Source organism: Acinonyx jubatus, chromosome B3 (genome assembly GCF_027475565.1).
Source record: "Acinonyx jubatus isolate Ajub_Pintada_27869175 chromosome B3, VMU_Ajub_asm_v1.0, whole genome shotgun sequence".
Classification (NCBI taxonomy): Eukaryota; Metazoa; Chordata; class Mammalia; order Carnivora; family Felidae; genus Acinonyx; species Acinonyx jubatus.
This window is the reverse complement of record NC_069386.1, coordinates 17,564,620-17,578,212: the sequence shown is the minus strand read 5'-3', so window position 1 is coordinate 17,578,212 and position 13,593 is coordinate 17,564,620. Positions and strand designations below refer to the sequence as shown.

The window sequence follows — 13,593 nt, the reverse complement described above, 5'->3', positions numbered from 1 at the left end:
GAACTTCCAAGTTGAAGACCTCAGCGGCCATCTCTTGGCCTTCTCTAACCCTGACCCTGTTCCAGGAGTCAGTCCTCTCAGGGTAAGGTTTCCTGCTTACCTGCTAAGGTTTCCTGCTACTTTACTGCACCCCATTGGGCACATCCCAGTTTGTTCAGGGCTAGGGTTAGTATTAGCAATGTCTTCTCTACTGGACAGAAAGTCTTCTACCCTCTTGGATGCCCAGTTATACAGATTACCTTTTCTTACTGCTACAGACCAGGGGTTGGCAAACTAGGGCTCATCAGCAAACTCTGGCCCATGGTGCACTTCTGTACTGCTTGCAAGCTAAAACTGGCTTCTACATTTTGTTTTTATTATTATTTTTTTAATTTTAGACACAGAGAGAACACCAACAGAGGGAAAGGGGCAGAGAGAGAGAGAGAGAGAGAGAGAGAGAGAGAGAGAGAGAATCTTAAGCAGGCTCCATGCTCAGTGCAGAGCCCAATGTGGGACTCAATCCCACAACCCTGGGATCATGATCTGAGCCAAATTCAAGAGTTGGATGCTTAATGGATTAAGCCACCCAGGCGCCCAAGTTTTTATATTTTTAAAAGGTGACTGGGGTGCTTGGGTGGCTTAGTCTGTTAAGTGTCTGATTCTTATATTCAGCTACAATCATGATCCCAGGGTCATGGGATTGAGCCCCACAATCGGGCTCTGTGCTCAGCATGGAGACTACTTGGGATTCTCTCCCTCCTGCCTCTGTCCCTCCCCTACTTGCATGTGCTCGCTCTCCTGCTCTCTCTTTCTCTTTCTCAATAAATAAATAGATAGATAGAAAGATAAATAATAAAAGGTGGCAAGAAAAACCCAACAAAGGCAAAAAAGAATACATGGCAGAGACCGTATGTGGCCTGCAAAGCTTAAAAATATTTACTATCTTGCCATTTACGGAAAAAGTTGGTCAGTCTTTGTTAGAGACGGCTACCTGGAGTATTTTTAGTAACTATTTTTAATAAAAAATAGTACTAGTACAAAATGTATTAATTTCTAGTTATTTTTATATTACAAGGGATTTATGCTAGGGAATTCATACTTTATTCCACAATTTCCCTAATACTGGACAACGCATGCATTTGCAAAAGGGCAGGGAGGATTCAGGGAACAGTGTGTGATGCTTAATTGGAGTTTTGTTCTATTTGAACCAAACTGGTGCACACAGGAGTCAATTTCATTCTTGGTTCCATTAGCACAGCATTTCATTTAGGTATATCTGCCTCTCTACCTACCTAATTCACACCAAAAAATGCTTCTGATTTGGGTAGTATGGGGTGAGGAAGTTGAGGGAAGAATCATTATGTTCTAGAATTGAATAAATAACACCAAGAAGCTATCCTGACATCACTTTATAAAGTGATTATAGGAGTGAAATGGGATGGAAATACAACCAATCAGCTACACACCACGGGGCAAGGCGCCAGAGAAAAAAGAGACCAGGTCTCCACCACTGAGAATTGCATTACGTATAAAAGACAATGCATGATAGGAGGTCAGAGAAAGAGGAGGTAGATGAGGGGCTGGAGAAGCTTTTGCAAAGCCTGGAGGAGACAACAACTTGAATAGGTGAAAAGAAAAATGGATATAGCATTCCCAGCAGGGGGCGGGGGTGGGACTGAAAGATCTGGAAAGGCATGGAAGTGAAATAACAAATACAGCACACACAATGGGCTATTTGGAACCTAACAAATATCTGTGGGAGAAGAGTAGGAAATAAGTTCAATGCGAAAGGCTTCATGGAGGCATGAGTAGTAATGAATAGTGGGTAGAGAAGCTTGGTTTACTGTAGTGAGAACACGACATTTCCTGAAGATTCTTGAAGATGAACAGCACTCTTTTGAAAAAACTAGAATGATGGATATATAAAAAGCAATGGAATGGAAAGAGATTCTAGGCTGAGAAAACAAGTAGACATTTGATGAGAACAGAGGCAGCGTGACAAATTCAAAGAATTCCAGAAACATTTTAAGAAAAGCATCAAGTATGCTTGATTAGAAACAGAAAATAGTGAAATAAAAACTGGTCAAGGATAATTTTAGCGTTTCTAGATTACTACACTCTAAGTATGGTGATGCCAAAGTCAAAAACTTTATTTTTTATGAAAAGACTAAAATTATACCAATACTTTTGAATTGGAGCATCTATTAAACCATGTATTTAAAGAAATTTGAAAAATCTATCAAAAATCACATGGGAGCAAGCAAAATAAATTATTTTAATCATTATTTCCAAAATAATTAAAGTTGTAAAAAAGTATTTTGATGTGGCTGCAAAAATTACGAAGGCTTGCAATTATCCACCATTTTGATTCATCATTGCCTTATTGTATTGTGAGATGGGGAAATAATACGTGATTATGATTTAAAATTTTCCATAACGTGATGATTTACTTTTTACAGTGGTAACAGATCAATATTTATACTCTGCTTTTGCAGACATGCACACATATTTCAGATACTAAAATTAATAACATTTCTGACAAAAAAAAAAAGGGAAACACAATACTGTCAGTACCAAAGGTCAAAGGACTAAGGAACTGGAAGGATACGAAAAGCTGACATTTCTTACTTCCTATATGAGATGAATAAAAAGCATTTTATTAAATCTGAAACATGCAGGACTGCATATATTAAATGAACAAATACAACAAAAGGACGTTATTCTTAGTAGCTTATTATTTAGGCCTTTCAAACTGTTGCAAAAAACTCAAACTATTATTTCAACTGAAGTACTGAGTTGAGTACTATGTATAATGTGTTTGGAAAATTATTTTGTCATACTATGAAAGTATGTGAGGAAGAGAAATAAAATTAAATAGCTTCTAGGCAGACTCAATTAAGCCTGATTTTCATGACCATTTTATACCAGGACACAAATCTAAGACTACACATGGTTATCTTAACTTCAATAATTGATTAAAAAATATACTTGCTTAAGCTCAGCCGACGGAAAATACATTTTTAGGAAGTAATGGAGTCAAACAAAAAAATCTGAGAATTTAACATTTTTTTAAGTTTATGTATTTATTTTGAGAGAGAGAGGGAGAGAGGGAGAGAGGGAGAGAGGGAGAGAGGGAGAGAGGGAGAGAGGGAGAGAGAGAGAGAGAGAGAGAATCTAAGGCAGGCTTTGCGCTGTCCGTGTAGAGCCCAATGTGGGACTCAAACTCATGAACCATGAGATCATGACCTGAGCTGAAGTGGGACACTTAACTGACTGAGCCAGCCAGGTGCCCCTAAGATTCTAACTTAAACAAAAGAAACAGGAAATAAGCCTGGGGATAGCAATACTTCAGGAGAAATAAAGAAACAGAATCGTAAGTGTGGACTCAAGCTAAAAACTAGGCAACTGTCAGCCAAACATAAATCTAGCAAATGTGGTCAAGTCGGAAGATTACACTGAGGCCAGGACAATAGGATGCTCTTAAGTAACTCTGCTGCTCTTCCTTCATTCCTGAAAATCTGAGATTCCTGCTTTTATCAGTTCAGTCAGACTGAAAAAGTTAGTGTTTCTTGTAGAGCAGGTATGCTGACAACAACTTCTCTTAGTTCTCCTTTATCTGGAAGTATCATTATCACTGTAATTTCCTAAAGATTATTTTCATTAGATATAGAATTCTAGGTTGGCCATTCTTTTCTCTCAGTACATCTTTAAAGATGTTCCACTGTCCTCCAGCTTCCATGGTGTCCAAGGAAAACCCCACAGGTACCTGAATCATTTCTTTAAGTACTTTCAAGATGTGTTCTTTGACTTTAGTCATTAACAGACTGACTACATCTGTACATGACTTTCTTTGGATTTATCCTAGTTGCGGTCATAGCTGAGTTTTTTAAGTAAACTCGACACTCAATTTGGGACTTGAACTCACGACCCCAAGATCAAGAGTTACATGCTCTACCAATGGAGCCAGCCAGGCCCCCTTAGCTGTGCTTTTTAAACCTATAAATTTAGGTCTTTCATCAAATTTTCTAAGTTTTAGCCATTATGCCTTCAAATTTAAGAGTTATTATAACTGAGTAATAGACTACTTACTTTTCTTCTTTTAAGTTCTTTAAGATATGCATGACTGCTGAAGGCAAAAAACAAAGCATTATCTGGTATGATTTTCAATGTATGAAGATGTACTACTTCTGATAAGTATAACACAAAGGTCAGTGGAGGAAAGCAAAAGGAGTTTCCACAAAGATTTTGAAAGATACGTATAATGTGACTTCTAATGCAATAAGCCAAAAATAAAATAAATTTTAAAAGAGAGAAGCCTATAAAGCCAATAAATGAATTAAAATAGAATACTAAAACATATTTAAACAACAGGAAAGACAGGAAAGAGGGAATAAAGAAACAAAACTAGAGGTTACAAACAGGAAACTAATAATAAAATGGTAGGCCTAAATCTAAAGAGGTCAATAATAACATTAAAAGGAAATAGCCCAGGGGCGCCTGGCTCAGTCAGAGGAGCACATGACTCTTGATCTTGGGGTTGTGAGTTCAAGCACCACATGGGATGTAGAGATTACTTAAATAAAAAACCAACAAACCAGATTTTAAAACAAAGACTGTAACAAGAGATAAATAAGGGCATTATATCCTCATTTAAGGGGGTTATCCATCAAGAAGATCTAACAGTTGTAAATATGTATGCCCCCAACTTTGGAGTACCCAAATATATAAATAAATTAGTAATAAACATGAACTCATTGATAATAATACCATAATACTAGGAGGCCTTATCACGTCACTTACAGCAATGGACTGATCTTCTAAGCAGAAAATCAACAAGAAAACAATGGTTTTGAATGACACAGTGGACTGGATGGACTTAACAAATATATTCAGAACATTTCATCCTAAAGCAACAGAATATACATTCTTTTCAAGCGCACACAAAACATTCTCAGTCACTGGGTAAGGAAAGGGGAAAAAATAGTTTCAAACAGAGAGGGAGGCAAACCATAAGAGACTCTTAAATACAGAAAATAAACTGAGGGTTAATGGGAGGGGGAGGGGGAAAATGGGTGATGGGCATTGAGAAAATGGATGATGGGCACTTCTTGGGATGAGCACTGGGTGTTGTATGTAAGCAATGAATCACGGCAATCTACTCCCAAAACCAAAGAGCACACTGTATACGCTGTATGTTAGCTAACTTGACAATAAATTATATTTTAAAACTAAAACAAAAACAAAAAACAAAGAAACATTCTCCAGAATAGACCACATACTGGGTCAAAAATTAGCCCTCAACCTCAGTTGGTTAAGTGGCCGACTTTGGCTCAGGTCATGATCTCGTGGTTTGTGAGCTTGAGCCCCACATCAGGCTCTGTGCTGACAGCTCAGAGCCTGGAGCCTGCTTTGGATTCTGTGTCCTCAATTCTCTCTGCCCCTCCCCTGCTCGTGCTCTGTCTCACTCTCAAAAATAAATAAAATATTAAAAAAAAATTGGCCCTCAACAAGTACAAAAAGATCAAGATCATACCATGCATATTTTCAGATCACAATGCTATGAAATTTGAAATCAACCACAAGAAAAAACTAAACTATGTGGAGGTTAAAGAATATCTAGTAAAGAATACTAGGAAATTAAATACTAGGAAATTAAATACCAGGAAATTAAAGAAGAAATAAATGAAAAACTAAAAAAAAAAAAAAAAAAGCAAATATCATGAGGACACCAATTCAAAGAGACTACTGGATTGGATTGAAGTACAAGATCTTAGTATAGAAGGAATCCATTTTTTTAATTTATTTTTTTGTTTTAGAGAGAGAGAGAGTGTGTGAGTGAGGCAGAGGGGTAGAGGAAGAGGGAGGCAGAGAGAGAGGAGAGAGAATCTAAAGCAGGCTCCATGCTCAGTGCAGAGCCTAACGTGGGGCTTGATCCCACGATCCTGGGATCATGACCTGAGCCAAGATCAAGAGTTGGATGCTCAACTGACTGAGTTATCCAGGAGCCCCTAAAAGGAATCCATTTTAAATATAAATACAAAGATTAAATATAAAGTGATAAAAACATGTATCATGCAAACAACAACCAAAAAGAAAAAAAAAAAGCTGGGCCTTCCAGTAGGATGAAGTGAGAAGGTTGCCAAATCTTCTCCTAAAAAAGTAACTATAAACTATCAAAAGCAACCATTTCAGTACTCTGGAAACTGACCAAAAGTTTTCAACAAATGGAGAAGCACTTATTCATGAAAAACAACAGCACTTCCAATAAAAAGAGTGGAAATATGTGGGATGCTTGCTTGGGGTGGCTCTTATCACTCCACCCAGCTTGGTTGGTACAATAGTTCTAATATGGCAGGGCAGAGTACAAACAACCAGCAGTTTCACTGCTGGAGGGGGCTGACATGATTTGAAATGAAAAGTGAAAAACCTACTGTCCTTAATAATTTGTCATAATCTTGGTCACAAATGAACATGGGAGGCCAATGATTTTATGAGGCTGAGGGATGTTCTTGGTTGAGGCAAGCACTAAATTGGGCAGATAGGCCATTTAACAAGGAGGTATGGGATATGAAACAGGAAGAAATTTGACAGACTCTCCACATATACCACGCTGAGAGGAAGTCATGAGCAAACACAGGGAAGACCATACAGGGTTCAAGTGATTTACAAATTCTAGGTCTACAGAGAATTTGCAAGCATGCACATGGGAGAAAAGAGAGAACCCAACAGAAAATAATAGGGTACATCTGGAAACTGCCTAAATGTTAAATGGGTTTCTGAATCCACACACAGATCCACTGACAGAGAATAGAAGTCTTACTAGCTCAAGGTGTTCAACCACCAAGCTACATAGATCAAATCCTAATAAGTTAGTCTTAAAACTAAAACAAGAAGGAAAAAAAAACACAGAGAAATAAGTGGTCACACACTGTAGGGGAAATGGATTTCATATTTTTAGTCCAGGCAAATTACTATGAATATCAAATTGGTACACAGAAATAGCAATAATCCTCATGTAGGAAAAAAAAAATCAGAATCCAGAGTTACTACATTATTTAAAGTGTCCACTAAAAATTACAAAATATGTGGGGCGCCTGGGTGGCTCAGTCGGTTAAGTGTCCGACTTCGGCTCAGGTCATGATCTCGCGGTCTGTGAGTTCGAGCCCCGCGTCGGGCTCTGTGCTGACCACTCAGAGCCTGGAGCCTGTTTCGGATTCTGTGTCTCCCTCTCTCTCTGACCCTCCCCCGTTCATGCTCTGTCTCTCTCTGTCTCAAAAATAAATAAATGTTAAAAAAAATTAAAAAAAATTACAAAATATGCAATAAGACAAGAAAATATAACCCATACACAGGAAAACATTAATAAACAGAAAATGATTCTAAGTGGATCCAGATGTTGAATGTAGCAGACAATGACTTCAAACCAGCTATAATAAATATATTGAAAGAACTAAAAAGAATGGCACCTGGCTGGCTTAGTTGGTAGAGCAGGCGACTCTTGATCTTGGGGTTATGAGTTCAAGTCCCACACTGGGCTAGAACTAACTTTAAAAAATAAAAAAAAGAACTAAAAATAACAAGTTCAAAGAAGGAAAGTATGATGACAGTGACACACACACACACACACACACACACACACACACACACAAACACCTAAAAATCAATTATAAGAAAACTAGAAAATTCACAAATATGTGGAAATTAAACAACATGCTACTGAAAAACCAATGAGCCAAAGAAGAAATCAAGAGAAAAATTTTTAAAAAGCCTTGAGACAAATGAAAATGGAAATAAAATATACTGAAACTTATATGAGGTACAGCAAAAGCAGTTCTAAGAGGGATATTCATAGCAAAAAAAATTCCAACATCAAGAAACCAGAAAAACTCCAGCAATTTAATTTTATATCTTAAGGAACTAGAAAAAGAAAAACAAATAAAGCCCAAAGTTAATAGAAACAAGGAAATAATAAAGATCAGAGCACAAATAAAAGAAATAGAAAAGATTAATGAAACTAAGAACTGGTTCTTTGAAACAATAAACAAAATGGGCAAACCTTTAGGTAGACTCAACCAAGAAAAAACAAGAGGACTCAAATAAGATCAGAAATAAAAGAGGAGGCTTACAACTGATACCACAAAAATACAAAGGATCACAAGAGACTACTAAGAACAATAATATACCAATAAATGTGACAATTTAGAAGAAATGGATAAATTCCTAGAAAAATACAACCTACCAAGAATGAATCATGAAAAAACAAAAGATCTGAACAGACCATTTACTAGTAAGGAGATTGAATCAATAATCAAAAACATCCCAACAAAGGTTCAGGACCAGATGGCTTTCCTGATGAATTCTACCAAATATTCCAAGAAAAATTAACAGCAATCCTTCTCAAACTCTTCCAAAGAACAGAAGAGGAGAGAGCACTTCAAAACTCATTTTATGGGGCCAGCATTACCTTGATACCCAAACCAGAAATGCTCCAAGAAAAGAAAATTACTAGCCAATATTCCTGAAAAACAACACAAAAATTCTCAACAAAATATTAGCAAACTGAGTTCAACAATACATAAAAGGATCATATACCATGATCAAATGGGCACTAATCCCAGGGATGTAAGGATGGTTCAATATCCTCAAATCAATGTAATAACACCACATTAACAAAATAAAGGATAAAAATCATATGATCATCTCAATAGATGCAGAAAAAGCATTTGATAAAATTCAACACTTTCATAATAAAAACCTTCAAAAAACAGGGCACAGAGGAAATTTACCTCAACATATTAAAGGTCATATATGATGCCCACAGCTAACATCATACTCAATGGTGAAAAGCTGAAAGCTTTTCCTCTAAGATGAGGAAAAGACAAGAATGCCCACTCTTAACACTTTTTTAACATAGTATTGGAAATCCTAGTAAGATCGATTAAGCAAGAAAAAGAAACAAAAAAGCATCCCAAGTGGAAAGAAAGAAATACAACTGTCACTACTTCAGATGACATTATATAGAGAACATTCTAATGACTCTACCAAAAAACTGTTAAACTAATAAACAAATTCAATAAAGTTATAGCTTACAAAATCAATATATAAAAATCTGTTGCATTTTAATACACTAATAATGAACTATCAGAAAGAGAAATTTAAAAAACAGTTCCATTTCCAATTGCATCAAAAAGAAAAAAAAAACTAGAAATAAATTGAACAAAGGAGGTGAAAGACCTGTACATTGAAAACTATAAGACACTGATGAAAGAAACTGAGGAAGATACAAATAAATAGAAAGATATACTGTGCTCATGAATTTAAAGACTACTGTTAAAATGTCCATACTACCCAAAGCAATCTACAGATTCAATGGAAACCCTATCAATGCCATATCAATGCCATCCTTCACAGAAATAGAACATATAATCCTGAAACTTGTATGGAACTACAAAACCCCAAATAGCCAGAGCATTCTTGAAAAAGAACAAAGTTGGAGGTATCACACCCCCTGGTTTCAAACTATATTACAAATGATAGTAATCAAAAAGCATGATATTGGCATAAAATAGACATAAAAATCCATGGAACAGAACAGAGAGCCCAGAAGTAAACCCATGCATATGTGGTCAATTAATTTACAACAAAGGAGTCAAGAACAGACAATGGGGACAGAAGTATCTTCAATAAATGGTGTTGAGAAAACTGGACAGCCACATTTAAAAGAACGAAAGTGGGCAACTATCTTACACCATACAGAAAAATAAACTCAAAATGGATTAAAGAATGTAAGACCTGAAACCATACTCCTAGAAAAAAACAGGCAGTAAGCTCCTTCGTATCAGTCCTGGTGATGATTTTTTTTTTAATCTGACACCAAAAGCGAAGGCAACCAAAGCAAAAATAGCTAAGTGGGACTACATCAAACTAAAAAACTTCTGCACAGCAAAGGAAACCATCAACAGAATGAATAAGCAACCTAATGAATGGGAAAAAAATATTTCTAAATTATATATCTGATAAGGGGTTAATGTCTCAAATAAGTAACTCCTACAACTCAACAGCAAAAAAAAGACCCAATGTAATTTAAAAATGGGCAGATTTGAACAAACATTTTTCCAAAGAAGACATACAGATAAGACAGCAGACGCATGAAAACATGCTTAGCATCACTAATCATCAGGGAAATGCAAATCAAAACCACAAATGTGATATCATCTGATATGTTAGATTGGCTATTATAAAAAAAGACAAGAAATAACAAGTGTTGGAGAGGATGTGGAGTAAAAGGGACTCTCTCATGCATTGTTGCTGAGAATATAAATTGGTGCAGCTACTATGGAAAATAGCATGGAGGTTCCTCAAAAAATTAAAAATAGAACTACCATAGAACTAGCAATTCCACTTCTGAGTATTTATCCAAATACTTTTATCCAAATAAATAAATGTATCCAAATACATTTATCCAAAGAAAAATGTACTCAAAAGGATATATGCACCTCCTTGTTCACTTCAGTGATAGCCAAGATATAGAAACAACCTAAGTACCCATTGATGGATGAATGGATAAAGAAAATGTGTAATGGAATATTATTCAGCCATAAAAAAGAATGAAATCTTGCCATTTGTGACAACATGATAGACTTTGAGGGCATTATGCTAAGTGAAATAAGTAAGGGAGAGACAAATACCATATGATACCACTTATATGTGGAAACTTAAAAAAAAAAGCTCATAGGGGCACTTAGGTGGCTCAGTCGGTTAAGCGTCCGACTTCAGCTCAGGTCACGATCTCGTGGTCCGTGAGTTTGAGCCCCGTGTCAGGCTCTGGGCTGATGGCTCAGAGCCTGGAGCCTGCTTCAGATTCTGTGTCTCCCTCTCTCTCTGCCCCTCCTCCGTTCATGCTCTGTCTCTGTCTCAAAAATAAATAAACATAAAAAAAATAAAAAAAAAAAGCTCATAGATACAGAAAACAGAACAGTGGTTGCTGGGGGTGGGGGTCAGACAGGCAAAATAGGAGAAGGGGGTCAAAAGGTATAAATTTCCAGTTATAAAATAAAGTCATACAGATTTAATGTACTGTATTCATGACTATAGTTAGTAATACTATATTGCATATTTGAAAGTTGGTAAGAGAGATGGGGTGCCTGGATGGCTCAGTTGGTTAAGCATCTGACTTCAGCTCAGGTCATGATCTCGCGGTTCATGAGTTCCAGTGCCACACGCAGAGTGTCAGCTGTGCTGACAGCTCAGAGCCTGGAGCCTGCTTAGGATTCTGGGTCTCCCTCTCTCTTAGTCCCTCCCCTGCTCACACTCTGTCTCTTTCTCTCTCTCAAAAATAAATAAACACTTAAAAAAAAAAGGAAGTTGGTAAGAGAATAAATCTTAAAAGTCCTCAACACAAGAAAAAAAATTTTTATAACTATAGTGATGGATGTTAACTAGGCTTATTGCAGTGATCATTTTGCAGTATACACAAATATCAAATAATTATGTTGTACACTTGAAACTAATATAATGTTATATGGCAATTATACCTCAAATAAAAATGAAAAAATGTCAATAGAAGGCAATATAGGAGATACAGAGGAACATAATAGATATGAGTTGTGTAGAATACGAATAGCAAAATGTATGATGTAAACACATCCTTATCAACAATTACAGTGAATGTCAACAAACAAAACCCAATCTAACAAGAATGTCAGATGGTCTAAGAAACACCATGTTGTCTTTAAGAAGCACACTGTAGATTTAACTTTACAAATAGGCTGAAAGTAAAACAGATGCAAAAAAACATAAACCATGCAAAAAACAAGAAGAGAAATAGACTAGCTATATTCATATCAGAAAAAATAGACATTAAAGCAAAAATATTATTAAGAGACAAATAGGAACATTTCATGACAATAAAACGATTAGTCCTTCTGGAATGTATAACAATTTATAAGTACATAGACTCTAAAGACCCAAACATACATAAAGCAAAAACTGACAGAACAGAAAGGAAAAGTAGAGCTTCTAATACATTATTCAATAACTGATAGAATATCTAGACAGAATGTAAACAAGGATGCATAAAACTTATACTACACTATCAACCCCATAGACCTAATTTGACATTTACACAACACTACAGTAGAATATACCTTCTTTTCAGGTATACATGGTACATTCTCCAGTAAAGACCATTCACTCAACCAAAAAACAAGTCTCATATTTAAAGGTATTGAAATGAGGAGCACCTGGCTGGCTCAGTAGGTTAAGCGTCCAACTTCAGCCCAGGTCATGATCTCACAGTTTGTGGGTTCAACCTCCACATCAGGCTGTATGCAGACAGCTCAGAGACTGGAGCCTGCTTTGGATTCTGTGTCTCCCTCTCTCTCTGCCCCTCCCCTGCTGATGCTCTCTCTCTCTCAAAAATAAACATCAAAAAAAATTTTTTTTAAAAATTTAAAGGTGTTGAAATCATACAAAGTATGTTCTGTAAACAAAATGAAATTAAGTTAGAAATCAGTACCAGGAAGAAGTCTGAGAAATTCCCATTATTTGGAAATTTAAACAACACTCTTCTAAACAACCCACAAATAAAAGAAATTATAAGGAAAATTACAAAATATTTTGATGAAATGAAAAGGGTGCAACATATCAGAATTTATGGGATACAGTTAAGGAAGTGCTTAGTGTAAAATTTAATGCCTTAAATGACTATATTAGAAAAGAAAGTTTCAAACTCCTTACCTAAACTTCCACCTTAAGAAATGAGAAAAAGAAGTGAAAACTAAACCCAAAGCAAACAGAAGAAAATAAATAATGAAACTTATAAAAGTACACAGGTCCTACAGGATGGATGAAGGCTGGTGTACAAGGGGCACAGGAGAATCTCAGGGAATAACTGGGATTTTGTCTGTGTTTGATGATGGTGGTGGTGACACAACCAAAGGGTAAATTTCTGTGTATGTTAAAATAAAAAATAAAAACAGTGACACATTATTTTCAAAAACAAAATTCTTTCTAAAAGTTAAAAATAAAATGTATATTAAGGCAAAATTTTAAAAATCCTATATATTGATTCTCTGGACATTAGAAAGAAGCAGAATAATTATTCTGGGTATAAAATTTACAGAATTCAATTAGTTCCTTAGCCATTTTTCTTTCTTTCTTTCTTTCTTCCTTTCTTTCTTTCTCTCTTTCTCTCTTTCTCTCTTTCTTTCTTTCTTTCTTTTTGGTGTATAACGGTGATTTTATTAAAGCATGGGGACAAGGGGCACCTGGGTGGCTCAGCTGGTTAAGCGTCTGACTTTGGCTCAGGTCACAATCTCATGGCTGGTGGGTTCGAGCCCCGTGTCAGGCTCTGTGCTGACAGCTCAAAGCCTGGAGCCTACTCTGGATTCTGTCTCTCTCTCTCTGCCCCTCCCCTGCTTGCACACGCACACACTCTCTCTCTCTCTCCCCCCTAAATAAATAACATTTAAAAAAGTTTTTTTAAATAAAGTTTAATAAAGCATGGGGACAGGACCCTTGGGCAGAAAGAGCTGCCCAGTTCTTTAGCCATTTTTATATCTAATGATGTGTTCCTTGAATTTTTCTGAAGTCTTTTTAAAAATATGGCATTAC

At 36.2% G+C, this 13,593-nt stretch overlaps 1 protein-coding gene across 4 annotated transcripts in view; it reads right to left on the bottom strand.

Moving 5' to 3' along the window:
* The window catches only part of LRRC28 (leucine rich repeat containing 28), a 181,207-nt gene that overhangs the window by 60,504 nt on the left and 107,110 nt on the right, over positions 1-13,593 (bottom strand). The gene's annotated exons all lie outside the window — the stretch shown is intronic.